This window comes from Limulus polyphemus, unplaced genomic scaffold, assembly GCF_000517525.1.
Source record: "Limulus polyphemus unplaced genomic scaffold, Limulus_polyphemus-2.1.2 Scaffold714, whole genome shotgun sequence".
Classification (NCBI taxonomy): Eukaryota; Metazoa; Arthropoda; class Merostomata; order Xiphosura; family Limulidae; genus Limulus; species Limulus polyphemus.
This window is the reverse complement of record NW_013666324.1, coordinates 410,014-415,578: the sequence shown is the minus strand read 5'-3', so window position 1 is coordinate 415,578 and position 5,565 is coordinate 410,014. Positions and strand designations below refer to the sequence as shown.

At 35.2% G+C, this 5,565-nt stretch overlaps 1 protein-coding gene across 6 annotated transcripts in view; it reads right to left on the bottom strand.

Moving 5' to 3' along the window:
- LOC106460123 (zinc finger E-box-binding homeobox 1-like) overlaps positions 1-5,565 on the bottom strand; it is a 138,996-nt gene that overhangs the window by 47,106 nt on the left and 86,325 nt on the right. Inside the window, exon 1 of one of the 6 annotated variants that reach the window (XM_022386775.1) lies at positions 2,938-3,079. The exons of the other annotated variants lie outside the window; for them this stretch is intronic. The gene's annotated coding sequence lies outside the window, so the exon portion shown is untranslated. Of the gene's footprint in view, positions 1-2,937; positions 3,080-5,565 lie in introns of those variants that run through there. 6 annotated transcript variants of the gene reach the window in all.

Sequence of the window (5,565 nt, the reverse complement as noted above, 5' to 3'; positions counted from 1 at the left end):
TGGCCATGCCGGGCATCTTAATCTTTATCGTTGATGTATCAGTTTCAGTGTGACTGTAGAAAAAAAACAAAAAAATACGGACGATATAATTATGGTTAATGCTTAAAAGTTATATATATATACAACGCTCTTAAATGTTGTTGAGACGCACCCCAGTGGTACGTCTACGGACTTCTAACGCTAGAAACGAAACCGGTTTCGATACCTGTGGTGGGCACAGCACAGATAATCCATTTTGTAACTTCGTGCTTAACTACAAACAAACAAAAACATAACTTAAATGTTGAGTTTAGCCATTATAGATAATAATAGTACAAACTAAACAAATCATATCAGTTTAAATATATGTAAACAAAAATTAAAACCATAACTTATAACAGTTGTTAAAGTAAGGCTGTTATTAAAATACGCGAAATTCACCAAAACAAATGCATGCGAAAATATATTGTTAAAGTAAGACTATTATTAAAATACGCGAAATTCACCAAAACAAATGCATGCGAAAATATATTGTTAAAGTAAGGCTATTATTAAAATACGCGAAATTCACCAAAACAAATGCATGCGAAAATATATTGTTAAAATAAGGCTATTATTAGAATACGCAAAATTTACTAAAAATGCATGCGATTTAATACAGTATTTTCTTAATAATTTTAAAAAACAGGCCTAAAAATTAATATACCTGGCGAGAATTTTTCCAACTGTTTTATTTTTTCAACGTATTACTCTTACTTTATATACAATTTATTCATCTGGTGATAAGAATCTATATACCGAACGCTCATGGGCGATTTATTTGTTTGTTTTGTTCTTAAGCGCATGGTCTATATGTGCCACTGGGGGGGGGGGGGGGAGCTCCACAGACGATCTCTTCACATTTTCAGACGTTTGTTAGCGTTAATAATATTATAGTAACATGAATCTACTCCATGAGCTCCGGTTTCTCCAGATTCCTTGGCCAGGTGTAGCCTAAAGGTTAGCATGCCCCAACTACGAGTCCGATTATTCTGATTTCGCAACCCATTGCCGAGAAGAAAAAAAAACAGACAAAATAGATTTCGCTCAGAACTGTGAGCCGTAGGTGCATTATAACAATGACGGTTGAATCTTCTCTGTAGTCCAGGAGTTAACGATGCATGTTATTTCCTAACTGCTTTCTCTCTAAGCCCGGCATGGCCAGGTGATTAGGGCGCTCGACTCGCAATCAGCCGTGGGTGCGTTATAATGTGACGATCAATCCCACTATTCGTTGGTAAAAGAGTAGCTCAAGAGTTGGCGGTGGGTGGTGATGAATAGCTGCCTTCCATCTAGTCTTTCACTGCTAAATTCGGGACGGATAGCGCAGATAGTCCTCGTGTAGATTTGCGCGAAATTCATAACAAACAAACACGCTTTCTCTCTATTGTATCAGTTTAAACTTGGGTACAGCTATACGCAAAAAGCCTTACTGTAGTTTTGCAGGTACGGCGTATTTAGATTCAAATTTTCAGACCCATTTTAACAAGCTCTTTGTTGAAAAATATAATGCGCAGGACACTAATTGCCTAGGTGCTAATGAAATACACAAATTTCTGCGTTACGAAATTACCTTAAAGAGACTTTAACTTAAATAGGTTAAGCTTTTCAATACATACATGTCGTAATAATATATTATTAATAGGACGACTAAGGTCAAGGTCAAACGTGTTCCGAGGTCATTATTTCTAAGGTCAAATGTACGTTAAGCTAACTAATGCTTAGATTAAGATAACTACTTCAAATACGTTTGACGAGGCCCGGTATGGCCAGGTGGATAAGGCGCTCGACTCGCAATCTGCGGGTTCGAATCCGCATACCACCAAACATGCTCGCCCTTTCAGCCGTGGGGGCGTTATAATGTGACGGTCAATCCCACTATTCGTTGGTAAAAGAGTAGCCCAAGAGTTTGCGGTGATGACTAGCTGCCTTCCCTCTAGTCTTACACTGCTAAATTAGGGACGGCTAGCGCAGATAGCCCTCGTGTAGCTTTGCGCGAAATTCAAAAACAATCAAACAAAACAAACGTTTGACGAGTTTATTGTGAAACTTTTACGTACTGGTCTCTGATCTATTACCGAGTTTCTCTTCTGAAAACGATTAACTGCCGTTGCGCTAAAAAAATACGAAAGCAAAAATTCTTAATATTTAATTAACTGTACCAAACAACCCGTAGTGGTAACATAGTTAAATTGTATGGTAACGATTGGTTACTGCGATCAAATACATATCATTCATCATTACGAAAACGAAACACGAATTAGTAAGAACTGAAAGGTGTGAAGATATCTTAGTAACTTACGGGTTTAGTTTTAGTTACACGAAACACAAATTTGTAAGAACTGAAAGATATGAAGATATCTTAGTAACTTACGGGTTTAGTTTTAGTTACACGTTTGGCAGAAACGAAACACGAATTAGTAAGAACTGAAAGATATGAAGATATCTTAGTAACTTACGGGTTTAGTTTTAGTTAAACGAAACACGAATTAGTAAGAACTGAAAGGTGTGAAGATATCTTAGTAACTTACGGGTTTAGTTTTAGTTACACGAAACACGAATTAGTAAGAACTGAAAGGTATGAAGATATGTTAGTAACTTACGGGTCTAGTTTTAGTTACACGTTTGGCAGAAACGAAACACGAATTAGTAAGAACTGAAAGATATGAAGATATCTTAGTAACTTACGGGTTTAGTTTTAGTTACATTACAAATTCGTGTTTCGGAACTGAAAGATATGAAGATATCTTAGTAACTTACGGGTTTAGTTTTAGTTACACGTTTGGCAGAAACGAAACACGAATTAGTAAGAACTGAAAGATATGAAGATATATCTTAGTAACTTACGGGTTTAGTTTTAGTTACACGTTTGGCAGAAAAGCCGTCGAAACTAAAGACGAAGAAAACCAAAATTCTCACCTTGTAGGTTTCGTTGTTATCGTTCGTTAACACGTATCATGACCGGCTGCCGATTTGTTTTCAAATTTATCCTCTGACTTGGATCTCTAATTAAAGTCATCTGTTTTCTAGCAAGACAATTTCGAATTTAGAAAATACCTTTCGAACGAGGTCGTGGGCTTTTTGTTAGTAGTTTGACTGAGCCACCTACGTAGGATAACGTGCATCATCAAGGCTCCAGGTTATCGATTGGTTATTCGCTGCTAAATGACATTTAATGTGCACGCGCACAAGCACTTATACAGCGAGCTAACAAACGTGCGTAACCTTCTCGTATTTCCACCCTTACCTCATTTATACATCAAGAGCTTGAATCTAATGCTAGATTATTGGGTCCCGAGTTTAATATATATATATATATCTACTCATCTATTTCTGAACCCATGTAAAAGGAAACGTAGATGATGAAACTTTTCTTTTTTTCTCAAACAGTGAAATTCGATTTATCTTTTCTTAAAAGCACTCGGCAGAGTCGAGTTTTTATTTCCTGCTATATATATATATATATATGTATATATATTTCGTAATTTGAAAAACATGCACTAGCCTCAACTGATCTGTTATTAATTTATAAATCATTCAATTTCATTAAGCAATAAAAGTCCTACTTTCCAGCAAGACATACTAAACTAGTCTTACTACCATCTTGGTAAACGTAATTTTAGTTTGGGTTACGCAAGTAAGTTTCCTTTAAAACACTATCCGCATTTTAAAACCGGCAATAACCATCTTTGCTACTTCACTATTAACAAAAAAAAACAACAACAACGATTAACCTGATATATAGTTATATAACATTCATGTTTAGTTGTTTAAAGACTTCAATTTGGATACATATGATACACAATTTAGTTGGACGAGGAGGGAGATGCATCCAAGATGTATGTGTTAAGCTCTTTGCGGAAAATTCTCTCTCTCTCTCTCTCCCAATATCAATAGTACAAAGCTCTGTAGCAGCCTTGAACATCAGGTGCCCCCACATAAATAAAGTTTAGAGAGATCACTAATTGGTTTTAATTTACGAAATTTGATTTGTTATCGTTCGAGACTTGAAACGCATCCCCAACTCTATAAATTTGTATGCATAGATCATTGTTCGGTTTTTACATCATGAAATTTTCATTTCTTCGATTTTACCAGTTGTCACTAGTTAATAACTTCGTTTTAAAGCTGCCAGATTTCAGCCAAGTTTATAAATTATAAAGAAAAAGCTATAACCAAACACTTACATTTATTTGATATATTACACGTTCATGTAAAATTTACGGGCTTTCAAATTCCCACCGCTCTTAGAAATCAGTCCGAGGCTTAAGTATTTATATGTGTGTGTGGGTGTGTGTGGTATTAGAATTTCCAAAAACGAACGTAAGACGGGGATCCTCTTATACGTCAAAACTATAAAGACATGTCACGAAATAACTATATAATAAAACAAAAACTGCACGAGCTTATGGTGAAGCTCACTGAAATATATCTAGACTGAACAAAAACTGCACGAGCTTATGGTGAAGCTCACTGAAATACATTAAGAATGTTATAAACAATTTACGACTTGCAATCAAAACCATCGCATCTTCTAAAACAGGACACACCTAATTTTACCGATATGGTACAATAAAAAAGGTAAATCAAAACCATCGCATCTTCTAAAACAGGACACACCTAATTTTACCGATATGGTACAATAAAAAAAGGTAAATCAAAACCATCGCGTCTTCTAAAACAGGACACACCTAATTTTACCGATATGGTACAATAAAAAAAGGTAAATCAAAACCATCGCATCTTCTAAAACAGGACACACCTAATTTTACCGATATGGTACAATAAAAAAGGTAAATCAAAATGTAGAGGCAAATATAGAAAAATGAAAAAAAAAACACGTAGTTGTACCAATATGTTAACGTTAAAAACAATTATTTCAAATATCTGATCCAAAGAACAGACTATATAAATATTTGATGTTTTATCATAAGTAACCGTTCATCCATACAGAGAACTGATGCTGTATCATAAGTAACCGTTCATCCATACAGAGAACTGATGCTGTATCATAAGTAACCGTTCATCCATACAGAGAACTGATGCTGTATCATAAGTAACCGTTCATCCATACAGAGAACTGGTGCTGTATCATACGTAACAGTTCATCCATACAGAGAACTGATGCTGTATCATAAGTAACAGTTCATCCATACAGAGAACTGATGCTGTATCATAAATAACAGTTCACCCATAAAGAGAACTGATGCTGTATCATAAGTAACAGTTCATCCATAAAGAGAACTGATGCTGTATCATAAGTAACAGTTCATCCATAAAGAGAACTGATGCTGTATCATAAGTAACAGCTCATCCATACAGAGAACTGATGCTGTATCATAAGTAACAGTTCATCCATACGGAAGAACTTATGCTGTATCATAAGTAACAGTTCATCCATAAAGAGAACTGATGCTGTATCATAAATAACAGTTCATCCATAAAGAGAACTGATGCTGTATGATAAATAACAGTTCACCCATAAAGAGAACTGATGCTGTATAATAAATAACAGTTCACCCATAAAGAGAACTGATGCTGTATAAT